General features: G+C 40.9%; 2 non-coding genes across 2 annotated transcripts; both read left to right on the top strand.

Annotated features, from left to right (window-relative positions):
* The first annotated feature begins 19,391 nt into the window (after positions 1 to 19,391).
* On the top strand, positions 19,392 to 19,465 carry trnai-aau (transfer RNA isoleucine (anticodon AAU)). The gene has a single exon. It is a non-coding gene; the product is annotated as a tRNA-Ile (tRNA).
* A 139-nt stretch (positions 19,466 to 19,604) lies between these two features.
* trnaq-cug (transfer RNA glutamine (anticodon CUG)) lies at positions 19,605 to 19,676 on the top strand. Its single transcript has one exon. It is a non-coding gene; the product is annotated as a tRNA-Gln (tRNA).
* Positions 19,677 to 19,768: the final 92 nt, after the last annotated feature.

Below are 19,768 nucleotides of genomic sequence, written 5' to 3'. Positions count from 1 at the left end.
TGCAAGTCCTGCCTTCTAATAGTCAACAAAGTGTCACCGATAAAGTGGAGATATGACAGTCGTGTACACTGTTTTGCAGCGCGGCTCGATCCAGCTGTGCCACTTGAGAAGCTGCCAGATGTCTGAATTTGCCTTTTAGATTCACTTGGTGAGAAGCGGCCGGGGAATTATTTTTTGCGCTTGTCCCAAATCTGAATTTAAAATGCATACCTGCAGGTCAAAACAGGATTTTACTTGCAGGGAAGCCAGTCACGATCCTATTTTCAAATTTAGCCGAAGTGAAATGGAAACCCGACGCCCCCCTCTGCACGTAAAACTGACAATGGAATTCGCAGCCGAGCGAGCCGCCTGGCCAATCATTTGTTTGCATTCCACTTGCATTCTGCATCCATTAACTCTATATACAGATAAGACACAGGTCACGCTGCAGTGCACGTGTGAATGAAGCCAAGTCCTGCACCCATGGGAATGTCTGTCTCGACGGGCACCGGTCCAGGATAACCGCTCAGAGAAGTCCCGCCTCTACCATAGGAAAAAAAAAAAAGGAATCTGAATTATGTTGTGTTTTTAGACAAATGCCAGCTCTGACAAATTACCTCATAGAGCAACATTCTGTCACAAGATGATGAATGTCTCTGGTGTTTCTCCTCCTATCACATGATTGCCTGACATGACAGTGACAAGACAAGGCGGCGTCCGGTCAGACAGGATTTTTCCAAATTTCTCCGCTCGGCCGTGACACAGAGGAGCCAGTGACTCCCACCGACGTCTCGTCGTCGGCGATCGTAGAATACTGTAGTTCCGACAGCCTTATTGTTTCAAGCGTGCACGGTGAATTAACGGCCGGGGAAGGGGGCGACACGCAGCCCGAGGCGTTCGCTGAATAGCTCCGAAATCTGTTTTTCTAACAACTAAAACATCAAGGGTCTCAGTGTGACAGCAGATAAGTGAGCGGCTTAGTCGGGGATTGAGTTGAACGGTCGGTGTGTTTAGAAAAAACAATATACTGGAGCAGTCGAGATGAGACAGCCCGATCCGTGGGAGCTGGCTCTGATCGTGCATAAAACGGGAGCATTTTATTTGTAATAATCCAAATGTCAGTCACAAAGGACGGTGGATGTTTTTGACTTAATCTTGACATGATTGCATTTTTATTTAATTCTTCAAATCTGATTTCGGATCCATATACGAAACTAAAATTTGATGACAAATTTCCTTGATAAACCAGGAACGATCGCGAAAACCGTGAAGCTGCTCGTGTTGTTTATTTCCAAGGTGCGATTTCCCCTCAGGGTCGGTCGTCGGGCCTGTAGTTGTTTTTCGCCAGAGCAGCTGATCAGCAGCGTGAGTTGCCCTTCTATTTTGGCTCGTGGGCGATCTTTTAATTGAATTTAGCATATGACTTTTGGAGATTCATCCGTGCGCATGTTTTAATACTTATGTGTCCTATTTCTGCATACTTTTTTTATCATTAATTTAAGAGAAGAGGCAAAGATCTTGTCCTGTGTTTAAGGTCAACAAAAACGCTGTGATTTCTCACATTTACTAATCATAGTAATTCTTTAAAATGATTAAAAGCGATGCATGGATGTTCACTGATTCACTCATAACAAATAACCTATGCCATAAAATTTGATATTTTGAATCATGAACCAATATCATCAGTTCAGACATTGCCTTCTCAACAGATATTTACAGATATGGGGAAAGTAAAAAAACTAATCTGCTCTGCAAAATAATTGATATTTGCATAGACACACATAGATGTGGTGACCTCTGGTAGGAATTCAAGTCACACTCGAAACTAGAAGTCTCGAGAATTTTTTTTTTTTTTTTTTTTTTAAATGCGCCGTCTGACACAGAGCATCATCAAGGACTCGTGGAAAAACAGACACTATAAACAAGCGCGGCCACCGGCGGCGTGCACTCCAGTGGAAATCCTCACGTGCCCGAGTTTCATTTTATCACGACTCATCAAGGAGTTCACCACATAGACAACATTCGAGCCGGAGCCTCGGCCACCAGCTATGTTGAGTGGCTTTCCCTGCACCGCCGGCCCAACTTTATCAAGGAATATTTTAGCTATCTAGAAGTGCAGAGTGGAACCGCCACCGACGCTTTCGGTGCTGCGGGGTCTCCCTCAAACCCTGTGGCTTATTATTAGATATTTCTCATTATATTTCTGTGGAAGAGAGCTATGTGGTTTATCATAGGTGATGAAATATGTGAGAGGATCTTCTGTCTCTCTATTTCAAAATACTAAGAATAAACACTGGAGACTGAATAAGGCAACTCCGGCAGCAGTTTTATTTAAAGCTGACTTTGACCGCTACGTTTGGAGGAAAAAGCTCTGCTCTTGATTTGCTTGAACTCTATTTATAACAGGCGGATGCAATCAACAAACTGCTCTGTAAAGAGGAACAAGCTCATGTTCCATGGCAGCAGATATTGCTTCAGCTTGGACGTGAATGGCTGCGGCGAGTTTCAAACATCACACAACGGTCACGTTGAATCCCAAAGTATGGCGATGTTTGAGGTTTGGGTAGGGATGGAGGAAAATTTCCAAAAAAAAAAAAAAGACTTTACTAAAGGTTTTTATTTGCACACTAAAATTCAACGGGTTGTACAGATGTGTTACGACATGGGTGCATAACAAAAAACAATCCACTGCCTCTGTTTTCATCTCAATCATTTATTGATATGTTTCAAATGCCCGTTTGTATGAGTCAAGAGTGTTACATGCTCTTTTTTAGACAGATTTAAAAAAATGATGATTGCGTCTCTTTCAATTCAATTATCATCGTCATTATTATTATTGTTGTTGTTATTATCTTATGGTTTTTTTGTTCATTTATTTTTTTAACAGCTCAGAATTTGATTCCAACAGTTTGGTTTTTCATAACATAGCAAGAGAAAGCAATGGCTTGATTGAAGCATCTGGCAAAATAAAGGACTGTCTCAGAAAATTAGAATATTGTGATAAAGTTCTTTATCTTCTGTAATCCAATTACAAAAATAAAAATGTCATCCATTTTGGATTTATTACAAATCAACTGAAATATTGCAAGCATTTTATTATTTTAATGTTGCTGATTATGGCTAACATCTTAAGAAAACTCAAAAATCCTATCTCAAAATATTAGAATATCATGAAAAAGTAATTTTTGTTTTTTTAATTGCATTACAGATGATAAAGAACTTTATCACAATATTTTAATTTTCTGAGACAGTCCTGTAAATCATCATTTATTCACGTTTCTACAAATCTCTGATTTTGATGAGTAAAAGCAAAAGCGATGTCTGACCAACTTGTGATTTCATTTGTCTCTGTCAGCCATTCGCAGGAAACATCTCTGTCAGAGAATGTGTTTGTGTGAACGCTTCCCTGAAACGAATAAAATAAAGGATTAGTTTGTGATCCAGACACCCAGCGGTATGTCTGGCTGTCTGTGAGTTGCAATAAAACTAATGTCCAAACCAAATGTTTTTTACTTCTTTTGTAGTTTCCATGCTGTTTGTCTTCAAGTCCAATGTGGGGGGTGTTGGTGTCGATTGATTTCAATTTCGAGTTCTCGCTTTGCCAGCGGGTGAATCAGTGTGTTTGGTAGATTAAAGAGCGTCGTCGGTCCAACACGTGCACAGCACACATGCAAACTGCAGAACACTAAGCATCTATCGGCTATCTATTACCGTAGCCGATCTTTTAATCCCAAAACATTGCATTTCAGAGTAACAAGACAGTTTGTTCTTTTATATTTTGTCTGAGGATTCATGCAATTGGCTTCTGGAATTCAGCCACTTGCCAAGAGGTCTGTTCATCTGCCCCGACAAAGTGACGTATGGCGAACAGATAGCCGACCGCGTGTTTCACTCTCTCGCGCTTTACCGGAATTCTGACAAGACCCACCAAGTAAACACAGCAAGAGCCTGTTTCCAAAGAACATGTATAGGCAAGGAGATTCACAACTCAAAGAGAAATAAAGTAAATTATGATCGGTTCTGAAAGAGGGCTTGAAGTTAGTCGGTGTGGGAGAACAGGGTTAGACGGAGGAAGTTGATTGGCTGAGGCGGCCCCCCAAAAGGGAGCAGTCTAAAGAAGAAGATGAATGGTTTTGTTCCCTGTTGGTAAATGAAAAACCTCATAGAGCTACACAAGTAATTCAATGTTCCCAGTAGAGCAGATCCTTTGTTAAAGCACCTTCATCACGTCAAAATGTGTTGTCATTATTTTGGCTTCTGGCCACATTCCTCCCACGTCTCCCACAAGCGTTTCAAATTCACTAGCCCGGGAGTTGAAAAATGTCTTGAAGATGTAAAGACAAAAAAAAAAAATGAAATTAAAGTGCCTTTTTCACTTGTAGGGTCTGCATTGCAACTGTGTCGGTGTTACGGTTCCCCCCCCCAGGAGGACAGACACTGGTACGTAGAATTGCAGGTTGGTTTATTCAAGCGTTTTCAAACGAGACGGGACAATCGCTGAAATGTTGGATCGGCCTTAAACACTCAGGCTGATTAGTTGATTCCCCTCTGGTGCGGCGTGGCCTCCAGGTGCGGAGGATAACCGCAGTGATCGCTGTGCCGCTGCTCCGGGGACACGAGGAATCGTGGCAGTCGGTAAGATGTTAATGTTTTCATTGTCCGTTTCTATGGTAGATTCTTACAGATATAATAATTTAATGATACAATGATAACATCTGACTTTGAATTACACATGAGGCTTGAACCCAGATCTGATGTCTTCTCTGTTCTCACTGTCTTCCAAATAAATACCGACATATATCAGGACGCGAAAGATTAGTGATAAAAGACAAAGATATCAGCTCTTTGGAACGGAATCTTCCGCAAACACCTCGAGCTTTCATTGTGTTTACTTTTATTTTTGTTGTTTGGCCACTTTGGAAAAATTGCAAATAGTTTCCTGCACCGACGGCACTTAGGTGACGCACGTCCAACTTACATCCGGATTGAATTTTTTCAGTGAATACTTATAAATGCTAATTATCACCATGTAAAAGGAGCCCCTAAAGCCTTGTTCTCAGATGTCAGCTTCCATCTTCCCCGCAAGCAGAAGGGAATAACCAGCAGACAATGGTATTTAATGCACGCTATGATTTACAACCCAGGCATGTGCGCCTCGAAGTTACCGCTCCGTGCTCAATGACGCGCACGTCTGTGAACGTCATCTTGCACCACGGTCGAATTTCAGGCAATTGTCTTTGAAGCGAAGGTTCCTGGTTCGATTCCTGAGATCCTTATATCCTGTGGAGGCGCTGGTGAGCGAGACACCTAACCCCCAAATGCGGCTGCAAATTCCTCTATGATGGATTTTAATGCAGAGGAGTTGATTTTTGATATTGCGCTGCACGTAAAACTGAACGTGACAAAATATGTGGATTTCTTCTCCCTCTTGATGAAGAAATGAATAGGAATATAATTTCAGACAACCAATTTCACAAAGTCACCCTTCACTAATTTCCTAATCGGAGCAGAAGCTGATTTTCCCCAAATGAAGGGGGCCTGCAGAACCTGTTTTCCAAATCTGTTAAATAAGACCCAGTTTGCTAAATAGGGTAACATTAACAGGTTAAACCAACTATATATAAAGGTGTTGGAAAAGAGGACAACGTAATTTGACATTGACCCTGTCACATTCTTGACAGGAGGTCTCCATAGCCATGTTGAACTTTGGTATGCCATTCAGACATGCACCTCCAGGTATGCTCAGTTACAGGAGTAAAAGGCATTTGCCTTGAAACGTTACATCTGAACTTGTTTAGTCACTTTCACCTCTCTTTTTCACCCCTGAAACCAGCCAGTTTACTGATCGACAGCCCCTGAAAAAACAAGAAGAAAATACCTCGCCTCTCCCATTTTAACCGGCTTCCTTATCTTTTCGTATCTCGTCGGGATAAAACCGTATATCCAATTATTTCTTTTCGGGCAGCAGCCCGAGGGGCCCGGTGATGCTCCTCTCTCCCAGCAGCTGGTCTGAAATGTCAGCCACCCCGGTCATTTGAGAACTGACATCCCAAACATTATGCCAGGGTCTCCACAGCTTCCCGGAGATGAGAGGAACACACTCGTGCTTTTCGTGCCAATCCCTTTTGAAATGTCCCCCCGCTTATTAGCCTAAATTGCCGTAGCTTGACTGCTGTTATTTCAATTAGAAGAAAGTTCGTGCTGCCGCACACTGCGAGCTTTGCGGCCAAAAATTTTATTACTCTGTTATTTCACTCCATAACTTGTAAAAAAAAAAAAAAAAAAAAAAACCTTAAAAAAAAAACCCTGCTGTTTGACATTTAACTGGCTCATTTTTTTTAAACATATCACTTCAACTCAAGCCTTATTATACTGAATACCTGTGTTATATGGGATTAGCGTGTCTGGCCTGTCACCACATATAAAATTTCTAAACTGCTTTTCTTCTTACAATCCAGAGCACCTGTTCATATTTTCACTGAAAATACATTGCTTCCAGCTCAAATTCAAAGTTTCACAACCTGCATATGACTGTATTATTTATAGCCTGGTGTCTGGGAAGGTTCTTAGTCAAACTGTCAATCGTTGTCGAATCTTGCCATAGCAACAGGACATTTCTCTTCTCATCCCAGAGGCTGGAAGGCTGTTGGAGTTTTTAGAATATACAGTTTCTGGGGTTGGGGTTAGGGTAGGGGTCAGGGGTCAGGGGTCAGGCACGGCTCCAATTCAAGAAGGCTGATTAACAAATGAATTGTTTTGCAGCAAGTAGCCAGAATGGAGCTGTTGTGTAAACAAGTGCATCGTTATTTGGGTCGAGGTATCCGAAAAGCCGCAAATGGTCTAAGTCGACAAACTTGTCACCTACCTCTGGTTTGGGTTTCTAAACTATAAAGATTGCTAGAGTAACCTAAGTTAAAAGTTTGGACCGTCATTGTTATTGACACTTCCTAGGCTTGGAGAATAACAACCATCCTGACCAACTCAGTAGTTCTTTTTAAGTAAAAGACCAGACGATTAGAGACGGGCGTCCAAAGACGGGGCTTTACAGCCTGGTGGGATCCGCAGATGATGCGAGACATTTACAACTGGCCGAACGCAATCCAGGCCCGTTTGATGTTGTTCTTTGCGATATTAGTGTTCTAGGTTAACCCTAGAACACTAACGTCAATTCTTGTCAAGTGATTTCCATTGTGTTGCCATTGAGTTTTATGGGTCCTTGTGTAGCTTCAGGCTGCTCACTGATGTTATTAATTGTATGTTTGTTTCCCCCCTCCCATCGGCCCATCTAGAAATTGATGAAAACTGCATTTTATCCAGGATATTGTATTGGGTAAATTATACCCAACGTTGGTGATGGTGTTACTTATTTTAACGTTAAGATGATCTAATCAAGACGATATCACTGAATCTTCTTCGTCATCACTTTTTGATAAACTACTGACAATGTTGACGATAATGTATTGATAACTTCATTTGTTTGCGGGGTTGATGTTTTTCTTAAAAGTCCACGAAAAGAATGGAGTGCTGAAGTTATTGGCACAAATAAATGAAATAATGGTTTGTTGGAGAAAAAAGTTAAACCGCTACAGATTAGCCTAAACCTTAGCTGGTTGTCATTGTGAAATAGCCTGTTTGTCAGGTTTGCATTTCCCTTTAGTGACAAGCTTTCATTGATAAAAAGGTGACACACATGAAGCGTCCTGCGGAAACTTCCATAAAAATGTATGTAAATAAGCATTGCTGTAATACATTTTATATTTTTCATAATTCTACATTGATCATCGCTACAAGCCCCCTTCCCAGAAATGATTTTCCCCAGATTTACTACTACTATCATAACCAGTTTCATTAAATAAGCGGTCTGGTTCTGATTTATCCGGGTTCCAGACACTGCTATTCCATTGTGTCATATGTTTCAAACGCTCGCATACTTAATTTCAAACGTACGCCAAAGTGACAAGGTGTCCGCGGGATAAATGTCGCCCTATGCACGTACACTGTAAATTCTGTCAAAGTACGTGCCGTTGCGTATAATGGCCTTTACTGTGTCACCGAATCTGCTCCGAGTGGTCAAATAACAAGTGTGATCTTTCACAATATGACTGCATGCAATTCAATACACTTGGGACGCGGGCGTCGCTTTGTGTTTGTTGCTGCAGATGGCAGTGATGAAGGTTGGTGTGCAGTCACAGTCTGATCTATCCAGTACTTTTCCACTGACAGAGCAACCCGCCTGTATGAGACCGTGCGTGCGTGTGTGTGTGTGCGTCTGTGTGTGTGTGTGTGTCATGTGTGCCTGTGTGGAAAGAAAAAAAAAAACAGCTGCACTGGCTGTACCTTATCAGACGGAGAGAGAAGAAAAAGGTAGAGCGAAAAGCCTTTGATGAAGTACTGAACTCTTTGCGAAGAGAGGAATTTCGGTGCCGGGTTACACAATCGCGCAGCTCTTCGCGCGGTCCCATGAAGACGCCGCTGCACCGTCAGCCGGTCCCCCGAAACGGCCAAGAGAACCCAGTCAAGCACCGTTGGCATTGTTTGTCTTCGACAACTTGTCGATTTATTGAGTTAGCCAACAAATTCGAGGAAAAAACATGTGCGCATGCCGGAGCGCTGATTCATCACCAATGATTGACGCATTGATGAGAGGACTCAAACCCCTGCATGTCTCTTTGTCCTCTCACTCATCGAGATACTTGGATACATTCGGGGTGACGTGTGTGTGTGTGTGTGTGTTCGTCGTATTTGCGTCAATGGGGAGATACGTCAGATGTTCGGATCGGTGACTGTCGAATAAGTCACTTGAATTACAGGTGAGATCCAAATGATTTGAGATCCAGGGTTATGTTTTGTGTTTTCGCTTTATATTCTCTCCGCCCGTTCCCAAACATTAGTCACGAGGTTTTACGTCGAGGATATTCGACGCGATGCCACTCCTCCACCCACAGACACATTTTTAAGAAACCTCTGATCAAACAGTGGTCCGATAAGTCAGGAGAACCAATGCACACTGAACGATTACCATAGGGGCGTGTCTGGGAGATTCCACTTAGACGGAAGAGAATATTTTAACTGTAGTTTCATAACACGAATAGAATAGAAATGCTTCTAAAGCTTTAATTCAGATTATGGATAACATCTTAGTGATGATGCTATAAAGAAGAATAATCTCTTTTAAACAAAGGTTTGACCAGGTTGATTTTGTGTTAATGACAACTATGATAACATACCCTCCATACATTTTTTTTTTCTAATTTAAATGCAAAAAAGTAGTATAGATAATTTGCATGTTATTATTAATAAAACCCTTGTAGTGAAACATAAAAAATCAAAGTGACTCAAAGGTAGACATCCATCTGACCTGTGGATTGTTCTCTCTCTCTTTTTTAACTTTTTCATTATCTTTTTGTTTACTTGTCCCTGTTTGGATAAGTCCTATCTGGACACGTCCCATCGGAAACCCTGAAGATCCTGTGGAGGGATCCTGGAGAAAGGGGATGGCGCCAAATCCGGTTTCTCGAAAGTAGTGAACCTTATTCTCAGAATTTGGGCGCTGAGTTTGTAGGCCAGTGCGTGCATGCCGTTTATCATGTGTTGATGCACAGAAGGGAATCTCATATGCAAAGTGGTGTTCTCAAGGCAAACATTGACGGTTCCTCAAACAGATAAAGTGAGCAATGAGGAGGTGCAACGAAGAGCCGTAACAGACAGTAAGCTGATCTGCCAGATGAGGATCGAGCAGACGAGGATCTTTGGGATATTGTGCTGAGGAAGGATGGCTTGGAAAACCTGGCGCTGACGGGAAGGTTTGAAAGGGAAAGGAGAGGAGGAAGGAAATGGAAATGGATCAGGATCAGTGCAGAGTTGTGGCGGACCGTGATCGCCCAGGCCGTCTACAGAGAGAGAGAGAGCATAGCAGTTTGTTTGACTCTCGTGCATGTTAATATAGGTCTGATGTTGTCAAAACAAATAGCGACAACTTCACCCATGTCTTGTGTTTTGGTTCTTTTACTAAACTAGTCAAACAAGGCTGAGATGCAAGCGGCTGTTGCAACTCCGAAGCAGCGCCATATGTGTTGCAGAGGCTGGAGCCCCACGTTTTCTCCGGAGTCCTTGGGCTTTCTCATTTCCTACATTCCCAAGGGGCCTCAAATTGATTTACTGCTGGGCATCCATTGTTCCATATACCCATATTTCATTATTTCTTTCATGAAAATTGAAGCCATTATTGTATCGTGTCACAAGAATCCTCACTGTCACCAAACGCTTGTTCATGAGGGAATATTGGGTTTCTCAATATTCATTTTGGAAGTGTCATCCGTATGTACTCTACAGGTAAAGTGTCACGAGACAACTGTTTTGTGATTTGTGAAATCCGATTTCATTTGACTGGTTCGCAATCAAATGTGACTTTCGTCATATATTTCTACAAAAGTTTCGTGAAAGCATTATTTTGTGAAACCCAAGTTAAGTTTTATTTTAACACATGTGATTATCCAGCTGATGTGATGGTGTGAACGATGAGAGCACGCAAGTCTGGTTACTGAAGTGAAACATAGATCGACAACAACCAGCTGAAAGTCATGGTGGAGCAGGCAGGATTAGGATTTGTTTTTACTTGTTTAAAAATAAAAGGGAGAAAGCCGAAGAGGCCGATTGTCAAGCTGCAAGACAATTTGATTGTTGTTGGCAACTGTTGTCACTTAGTGTGCGCCTCCAGGCCACCTCGTCACTGACACATGGGAATCATTCAAACCATAATTATTTATCACCCAGCACAAGAAATAGTTGAAAAGCTTCTGTCTTTTTTTGATGTAATCACTTTCAACATGACAGGTGGTTTTACAGCTGACAGTCCTATCACCGATCTCCATATGACAAATACTAATTTAGCATGAAGATTTTCATTTTGTTTTCCTCCACGGAGGAAATTCCAGCGTGAGGTCCTGTCTGTCACCTGCCGCTGACTACAACAAATAGCCGTGTCTCGCCCTCATAGGCAGGTGGGGCAGAACTGGTTTACCTGTTATTTTTTTAACAGGCTTGGAAACCATGTGGACTATTGACAGTTTTAAGTGCAACTGAAGCCATCAGTTTGGAGGTGATGCTGCAGAACCTCAGGGTCAGGTGACAAGAACGTCTTGTTCTTGTACGTGTTTCCATGAGGTATGCAGCAAACTGGTTCCTAATCTTCCTATACTTTATGGCCTTACTGATCCATGTTGATTGTGTAAAAATCGGACACAAATTGTTTCGGCAGAGAACAAATTACGCTCTTATTCCACAACTTCCTCCATTGATGAATATTCTTGCAAGAATTTTAATTATTTACGCAAGCCGCTCATGTTGGCCTCTCTTGACCAAACTTATTTTTCTCTTCAATCCTGCCAAAGTGACTGGTTTTAAACATCCCATAGCCTTAATCTCAAGCTTCAAGACGCGGACAAATTTGTCCAGCACAGCCATAAGACCAGGAGACATCAATAACGGTGAATGACTAGGGTGGATTGGAGGAGGGAAAATAAGATCTGGAATTTCTCAGAAGTACATGAATAAATAGCTTAGCTTGTTAGAGCAAGTCAGTTTTAATTATATGGTAAGGATATCACCCCCATTACCAGTTGGTATAGTCTCTGTCATTGCACCCATGACTTCAGCAAAGACAAAACTGTACGCTAAAATGGCAGCACCCCAACCTCTAACCCTCTCCTCCAGCTACTAGAACATATCAGAAGATAAATAAGAACAGAAAAATGTAGAAATAATCGTGCCTGTTGATCTCCCAGTATCCCTCATATAAATAAAACCTGTTTAAACAATGCCAAGAAGGTTCTGCAGGTTCTGCAGGTTCTGCAATTCTCAGATCTCCAGGGGATTATTTGCAATTAAACGGCTGGGACAAAGAACAGCAACAAAAAAATGTAACAAATTAAACCTGCAAGTTTTTTGACGCCATAGGCTCAGAGTTTATTGGGAGGAGGGCCACACAAATGTTTCCACAGCACAATTCTGCCATGTTTCATAACCCCAGCGCGACTATTGAGAAATCCTGAGATGCTGAGAAATCAGCACCGGAAGAAAGACAGGACATGTTTAACAAAGTAACAGCACTCTGATGGCAAAAATACGAATAATCCCACGTTTGACTTGAAACAGAAGGCCATAAGATGCTTTGATTGACAGCTGAAGTAGCAGTGATGCAGCCATCAGATTCAGGAACGGCCAAACTTACTAACAAGGGGACCAGAGAGGTTTCATATTGTCATCTGTTGTTTAAAACTGAATTATCACTGATGCTTGAGAACCAGGTTGGTTCATTTTTATGTCATTTTTTTAGGTTCATGAGTTTTATGAATTTCATAGGGCTGTGTGAAAAGTTCTGTCCAGCATCATAGTATCATTTATCTTTACATCATTATTGTGGCTACAAAGAAATATTGACGAATTCCCAGAGGGGGATTGAGCTTATACCTAAAATAGCCCAAAAATATACCAAAAAATTATAAAACTGCCCCGCTAGACAGGGTTGATAAAATTCCCCAAGAACTCCTCAGATTAAAACCACTGCAATGAAAGAATATTGCGGCCGAGATGTTGTCTAATTCGGTACAATCCAAAATTCCTCCATTGTTGGCCACGTCTCTCTGAATGAATGAGAACAAATTTGACCGAGCTTTTAACTCCGAAGCCCACGCTGACTCATAAGCAGCTCGTGTTTATATATGGTTGTGAATGAATAACGGTGTTTTAGTAACTGGCGGGCGTTACTGAAAAGGCATCCGATTGAAGAAACTCTTGGCCCGACATGGAAGGGGACTGACCAAACTTTCCGGTTTAATATGATATGAAGAAATCCCGAGGTACCCTGTCTCTTCTCTCTCCTTCCTAACTGATTACTGATTTAGGAAGTCTGAGAAAGATCGTCAATAAAAACATCCGCCTTCAGCTTTAAAGTCTGTTCTCCCCTTGGCTCCGCTGATCTATTCTGGAGACCATCCACTTTGATATTTTTCTCATTGAAAAAGGATAACAATAGAACGCAAATAACGGCAGACATCGGACTTCAAGAGGGGTTTCTTGCCTTATTCAATCTTTGTGTAATCAGGCGTGTTTCATAGAGATTGAGATCTCTTTCCCATGAGAGGCCGGTGTACGAGACATGCTCGCAGTCGGTGAGAAGGAAGAACACGACTTGGCAATAAACCGAGGAACAAAACATCCGCATTATCAATGAGTTCATAAAATAGAGACAAAAGCTCTGAATGAGAGCCCGAGTGGAATGTGAGCCTCCCATTGAAGGTAGTATTTATTTACTTTTTATTCCTTTCATCAATTTTTAACTTATTTTCTTTTCAAAGTGCATGGACCCATTCAACCAAACTTCTTGACAGTTTCCTCGGTATTTTGAGTATGAGTGGGTCATTTTAACAGCCGGATACCAGTTTTGGATTGAGGTGCTGAACCAGGTGCTCGGATTCTAGATTAATCTACTACTAATGTAAAATGGAGGGATTTGCAATAGCAAATGTGTTTGGATGGGTTGGGTGCAGAAAGAAATCACAAAGATGTGAGAAATGGGTGGAAGGGGTTAACAGCAGAAGGGCCGCCATAAATAGAGAAAATAATAAATTCGTCGGAAAGCTGAGCAGAAGAAAACCAAAGGTTTTCACCTCGCTGTTCAAAGGTCCTCAGTTCAATTCTGACCTTTCCGCCCAAACTCCAAAAACATAAAGTAGGTTCAATGGAGACCCTAAATTGCCCAGACGTTTGAATGACAGAGCAAACGGCTTTCGGTTTTCTTGCCGATGACGGCCAGGAGTCAACCGTGAGTGCGGGATAAGCAGACAACTGATTGAATGCTATCTTTAAGTGTTTGTCAATTATGTTTGAAGCTATAAAAAGCCTGCGTGATAAAATTTTTTTACCTGACGTCAGAACGGGAGCGTTGAATTAAATAAAAGGCTTTGTCCCAAAATTAGCGAGTTCGAGTTCCTACCATTCAATCCTGTAGTCTCTTTATTTCTCAGCAGGTGCCTATGTATTTTTCTAAATCCTTTGTTCCTTTTTTGTGATCTCACTGTCTGGCGGCCTCAGCTCTGACGCCATAGCAACAAAAGATCTAATATTTGTCATCTGTCCTGTCCTGTCCTCTTGGGAGTTGTGGAGCTAATGGGTACTTCTGGTCCTCACATTTTAAACACGTTCCTCTTGCTCATATCTTTTTCACAATGTCAGATTTCATAGAAATCCAGTACTATTTGTCATGTAAGATATTGCAACACCTCTCAAAACACTTTATAGACAACCCTTTTTTTTTTCTTTTTGCTTCGTTTCTCAGAAAAGCATTAGCTTGGCAACAACAGGAAGGCCCAGCGATGATGAGATGAGACATGGAGTCCGTACCTTCTCATCGTGCTGTAACTTGCCCAACGTTCTCCTCTTCTTTTGTCATCTATCAGGCCAGTTTCAAGTGCATTATCTCTTTGACGGAAGATTTTTTTGATGTTTCACCCTGCCGCGAACCTAACTGGTGATGCACTTAGTTGCAGGCAGATTGTTGAAATTTCTATTGTGAAAAGGGTGGGGCTCAAGTGACTCATATGCTTTTTCTCTTATAGTCAGGTATTTACACAAGTATGATTCAACCCTGATTTCCTCTCACTTGATAATTAGTAGTTCGGACTCATCAGTCATGTCAAGTATGAAAGCAGTGTCACGGTTATAATCCACTGTCAAAGGCTTACACATACACAGTGGTTTTCAGTGACAGAATTATAAAACTATTTAAGCTTGTTTACGTAAATCCTTTTTTTAACTATAAGGCATTGAGCAGGTGGAATCCATCTTTTTGAGGTCTCATTTGTCACAATACAGAGTAATATCTCATTTGTTGAGTGCCATCGATCAACTGCGTATTCCCCCTGTGGTTTTATTTGAATAAATGTTCCAATAACCTCATATCTCTTTCAAAGGAAAGAAAAAAAAAATAATAAAAAAAAAATCAAGGAAAGACGAAAAGGTCCAAAAACTGAAAACAGATTTTCTTTTTTTTTCTTCTTTTTCTATCGTCCTTGACTACAAAAAAATCTCATGACCGTGCCAAATTGATCTACTGGTCTTGTCTTTGAGAAATTTGTGGTTCTAACTTGAAAAATACTATTTACAGTCAGACACTTTTTATTCGTTCAAAATAACTAGTCAATCATTCTATTTGACTTGAAATTCCTCAATTTACACCAGGTTTTTGCCCTCTGTTCCTCCTTTACACATGTTTTACCTTAACTAGGCATAAAAATTTACCAAACCGCCCACTTCAAGTTTGAAGACATGGAAAATGTTCGAGGTTTGAAGTCTTTGGTAAATAAACAGTAAAATGTCACGAGTCACCATGCGAGGTCAGATCTGTCTCTCCTGTGTGTGATGTTGGACTTCAGAGACTGCAGTAAACAAAGAAGATCTGCAGATGTCAGAAGTGTTGTGGAGTTGTGTTCACGCGCATCTGCAGTGCAAGCATGAGCTTGCTCCCCTGTTTTCAGCAGGTGTGCTTGTTCACATGCACGTGACCTTGGGATATTAAGTGATACAGAAAATTTCCGCAAAAAAGCAGCATAAATGATATGGTTTCCATTTTAAGTTGGGCTATTGGAAAGAAAATGATTCCGGAAAACCAACATGAAATCAGTTTTAAATTATTTATCATCATAGGATGCCAGTCCCTCTTCACTCAGGACACTTGGGAGCAAGCCACATTAATCATTTTCAGTGAAACTCGGAGAGGGATCGATAAACTAACAATTTACATGACCTTCCACAAGCAAAGTAGGGAACGATCCAATAACATTTTTTATGCCAGTGACATTCAGATCTTCTTCCTCTGACTGCTTCAGAACAGCAGCTCGTGCAATTTCACAATACCCATGTTACAACCTCCCTTTAGTGCATGTTGTGCCATACCATTACCTTGTTTTGTATGTAAACACCCCTAACCACGTGTTAATCTAATCATTGGAGCTTTTCAATGACAAAACAGACATAAAGTTATGTTGACAGAAAACTGTGGCACCTTGATGACCACTCTTTTTTTTTTTTTTTTTTTTTTTCAAACATCCCGACGAAAACACTTGAATGCGGCAGTCATCACTCACAGTGATTTGACATTCTGTTGGATCATCCAAAAAAAGACAAATATGGATGGAGTTTCGCTTCGTGTGGCCGGTATGTCACTACGATTTGTGAAAAGCCTCAGATCACACATCTCCCCCAACACACACTCCCCTCATCCCCCCGCATGAGAACAACTGTGTGTGATGCCAAAAGTTATTACTGTCCACACAGATTACAAAATCTCACCTCTTTGAAATGTTCTTCGTGCACAAGATGAAACTTTAAAACCACAGCCCAGTCCCTCACAAGATTTATACCCGAGTTTGGCCACAGGCATCTGCAGTGTTTCTATGAAAACATGCAGACATGCACTTACAGTCGAATCGACATTTTTTTCCTTAAGTGGTAGTCTTATCTTAATCTTTGTAAGTGGTTTTTCTCATCCAGCAATCACAAGGATCTTGTTTTTCTTCCACTGTCACTCTCCAAATTACATCTTTTTGTGAGGCATACCGTTCCAATTCTGGTTTTGTAGGTCAAGTCCTCACCACAGATATACCTGAAATGGAGACCAAATCAGAAAGAAAATAAATAGATAGAGCACCTTAAAGCGATCACAATAGAAGCATAACAGTTACATAATAAATCATAACAAAAATTGCAAAAAAAAAACCAACCTAAAATCCATAACCAAATTCATTGAAGAGCTCATGTTGAGTTTTCAAAAGTGATTCAAAGTATTAGAGAGTGTGTGCTGTCCTGGCATTCTTGGCCAAGTTTAGTCTTGATCTGGACCTTGAAACAACAGTGATCATGTTTCTGTGGATCTCAGGGAACGGGGAGAGGACATACAGTGATAGATCTGAAGAGTTACTTGGAACTAATCCCTTTAAAAGCTCTCGAAAACAGCTTAAAACAATTCAGAAGGCAACAAGCACCCTCTCTGTAAAATGAAACTTTTAAAATCTAAATTTTTCTCCCGCAGAAATGATTATAATGTTCATGAGCGGGATTTAACCACTGGTTTAATATGTTCTTCTAACCACCGAGGTCTCTGCAGCACTGGGTTATTGAACTGGACAGTGAACAAAGGCTATTTGAACAGTATGTACTTTCATGGTAGTGACCCAAACTTATTTGCTCTGTTTTATTACTATTTAGCTGCAGGACAATTTGTGGTATTCACATGTGGTGATTGTGAAATTCATTTGGGCAAAAGTAGTATGCTGAGTCATTGCTTAAACAGATATAAGTATCGGCTATATAAAAATCAATCATTATTTGTATTTAGTAGGTGGTTTCCATGCAGTGTGTAAATTATTAAGTGTATTGGACCCAATGCGGACAGTCGGGGAGCCCCACACTGGACACTTGCAGCTGATCAGCGATACAAATACAGAAACACCTGTCTTTTTGAGGAGGTCCTAAACCCCCGTCGCGCAGTGTCACTGATACCCATCCATGTTTTCAGTCCATGTATGAGGATACAGTGCTCAATGATACTGAGAGCTGTGCTTCTCCAGACCAGCGCGAATAGTTTTGTAGCCCTGATGGAAAAGAAATAAGTTCACAACGTAAAATGTGCTTTTAAAACCAGATTTCTTTTCGTTTATTTAATTATTTATTTTCTCTTAAAAGTGCATAGACCCGTTCAACCAAACTTCTTGACAATTTCCACAGTATTTTGAGTATGAGTGGATCATTTTAACAGCCGGATACCAGTTAACCTGGAAATTCCTGAAAATGAAATGAAACTGAAAAAAAAAATACATTGTTTATTTGAATCAGCTGTTCATCTACTGCAACTGTGGCTGCCTTTCTTTCTTTTTTCAACTGTTTTGTCAGTGATGACAAAATAAATTGCTGTGAGAAATAGCAGAATAAGTATGAGCGCTCTACACCCATTTGATATCTAATCCTTCTCACCTTTCCAAATAAACGTGCACTTGGATGTGCAAGTAGATAATAAAAAAGGACTTGAATTTCTGGACAGTAACTTGCAGCAACTACAATCTGCTGATTACACAGTAGAAGACTAATTACAACTTGACAATGCTTAAACAACCAGATGAATATCATCATGTGTTTGAGGGTTTAACTGAAAAATTGTGTAACACTTACCATATGAGGAATAGCTGCCGGTGATTATAAGAATACTGCTGTAAGAACGCAACTGTTGTTTTAAGGTAACTGTGTGGTATGTGAAAGTTGTTACAGTGTGATTCATATGGTGAGACTGACACTAAAATCTATATACACAAGTGTGTGTGAGAGTGCGCCGGAGGGGGGGGACAGGTATCATGGCAAAAAAAAAAAAAAATCCATGACAAGACACTAATGGCTGTAGTCATACACAATATGCACCCGTACAAGGATGCAGACACTCCTCCAACACACCCAAACTCACATTCACATACCCTTACACACCCTTGCACAAAGAAAATTAAGCAAAAAACACGGCTCTTAAAAAATGTCAAAATGCAAAATGAAACATAATCTAAAGATGTAAATCATTTTATACTGAGTCTTTACTGGGCGAGTGACAGATATAGATATAGATTGTATTACCTGAAAACTTTTGATCATTTGTTCAAAATGCTACCTTCATAGAATCACAGTGTGGCATCGTCTGACATCTAGCTGCGAAGTTGAACGTTGCATGGATGTCTCTTATTTCTCCATTGCAACGCTACTGTGGCCTTCAGGTTTGTTCACATAAAATACCTCATTTATCAAAATGTGGCTCCACAAACTCCTCACAACACAGAATGGTTCGCCAGCAACCACTTATTCAAAATATAACTTTACCACAGGGAGATTATTTTGTCAGCCCCATATTGTTCAAATGGCCGTTGGGAAATAAATAATTGTCCACTCTAACATGTCTGGGCGTCTCAGAGTTCATGAGGAAAGTGCTGGTGTGCAGAGTCTAGAGTCGATCATGTCACACATGGTTACGACTTCATGGGTGAGTAATATGGATGTAACCTTAGCTTTGGAGCTAACAGTCGAGATCTGGCCTCCAGAAACATTCCTTCACTGTAATGTGACCAGGTTGGCACCATCTGTTGTTAATAAAAGCGGCAGACATACTTGTCTTTCTGTCTCTAGCGAAACACAAACTCAAGGAGGCTCACCGACTCCATACTGGCTTGACCAGCAATCTTATATTGCCCATAATAATAGGGGTTTTAAAGCTTCCTCTTCCTCATTAGTTTTGGAACCAGCATTCTCTCACCGCAATATTTCTTTGCGTTTTTTCTCGACGTTGAGATATTAGGAAAATTAGCGTCGCAAACGCGACTCGCTTTGGCCTGTTAGCTCAGTTGGTTAGAGCGTGGTGCTAATAACGCCAAGGTCGCGGGTTCGACCCCCGTATGGGCCAACGATTTTTCCAAGTATGAAATATATCACACAACCATATTGTTAATCATATATGAAGAATTTTGTTAGACTTGATAAATAACGAAATCCGGCCTACGTTGACCGTATAAAAAGATACCCTCTGCCGATTTCGAGCACGGGGTTCCATGGTGTAATGGTTAGCACTCTGGACTCTGAATCCAGCGATCCGAGTTCAAATCTCGGTGGAACCTGTCTTTTCTACATTATCAAAGGCAGGGTGTCCAAATAAATAAGAAAATCGTCTTTCACTGCCTTTTAAGTGATAGAAGAGCTTTGCAATCCA

Source organism: Fistularia commersonii, chromosome 35 (genome assembly GCF_037954325.1).
Source record: "Fistularia commersonii isolate RoL2024-O1a breed Wild chromosome 35, RoL_Fcom_v1.0, whole genome shotgun sequence".
Lineage (NCBI taxonomy): Eukaryota > Metazoa > Chordata > Actinopteri > Syngnathiformes > Fistulariidae > Fistularia > Fistularia commersonii.
Note: the sequence above shows the minus strand (reverse complement) of the source record. Positions and strands in the feature narration are given on the sequence as shown.